Here is a 1,386-nt window from a genome sequence, read left to right on the forward strand (position 1 = left end):
GACTGACGGTTAATACCACAGAGATCTTTTACCTTGGAGTACCACTGACCGATGCCGACCTCCTTGAGGCCGTGCACTTTCCTGGGATAATAAGACTTCTTGGCTGACTTGATTTCCCTGATGACCTGGTTACATATACTTTTGTACAGGCGGTTGTTGGTGTAGTATGCCTTGTTGTGCTGCTCAATAAGTCTTTTTATGCGGGGCGTAATCCACGGGACATCATCGGGGTGGATCCTCAGTGTTTTGGCTGGAAAGAAGTGGTGGTAGGCTTTGGTGAGAGTCCAGGTAATTATCCCACTTGTTCTGCACATCGTCTACCGTGATGACTTCAGTCCAGGGATACCGGGTTATCCATTGTCCAAAACGCCGCATAGCAGAGTCGGGGGTGGGTCGGTAAGTCCTGGTGGCAACTGGCGGTGGTAAGAAGGTGGGCGTAGGTGTGTGTGTGTGTTTGTGCATATGTGTGTGTGTTTGTGCATATGTGTGTGTGTTTGTGCGTGTGTGTGTGTGTTTGTGCGTGTGTGTGTGTGTTTGTGCGTGTGTGTGTGTGTTTGTGCGTGTGTAATAATAATAATAAATAATAATAATTAACGGTTTATTGAAAGAGCTTGGCAGCCAGAAGGCTGAAAATATACAGTTACATATTTGGGGAATGGGTTACGAATTACAAATAATATACAAGTAACATAAGTGATACAAATAAGATATATAATAACTAGATGGGAAAGCTCAAATTGGGATATGCATTTCAACATAGTGACAGTGCAAGAAGTAGTATTTACTGGGAGTGAATACACCGGTTTATTACAAGTTATTGATACTTTTACAATGGTTGGGACTGGGCTGTTCTTATAGCGATCGCTCGTGCACGTATGTGGGCTGGATGCGGTTGTGTGTCGAAACGAACAATTCTCGGGCTAGGATCCAGGTGGTAGTAGGTTTTGGTGTCGAGGATGGTGCAGAAGCTTCTATCAAATTTTGCAGATGAGGTCGTGGTGATGGTCAGTGAGAGTCGAAAGGGTCAGTGTGTTGAGCGCTTGATATGTGGAGTAGTGAAGGAGAGAATAATCTTGCATGCCCCTTTGCACTTTTCTGGGTGTTTACGTTGTGTGGCATTTAGGAGTGAAGACCAGGTAGGGGAGGCATAGGTGAGCTTGGGAAGTATGAATGTTGTGTAAACACTGAGGAGCTCGGGTGCAGGAACTCCGAGGGACTTGAGTCGGCGGAGGAGGTGGAGACGGAAACTGGAGGATTTGACAACTTCAGCTTCGTGGAATCTACAACCTGGAGTGTGTTCGGACCTAGAGTAATGGAAGGAGGTGGGATAATGTCGGAGGAGAGGTTGATGTGCATAACCATGGTCTTGGTATGGTTGATGGTGAC

This window comes from Homarus americanus, unplaced genomic scaffold (assembly GCF_018991925.1).
Source record: "Homarus americanus isolate GMGI-L3 unplaced genomic scaffold, GMGI_Hamer_2.0 scaffold56481, whole genome shotgun sequence".
In the NCBI taxonomy this organism is placed as follows: Eukaryota; Metazoa; Arthropoda; class Malacostraca; order Decapoda; family Nephropidae; genus Homarus; species Homarus americanus.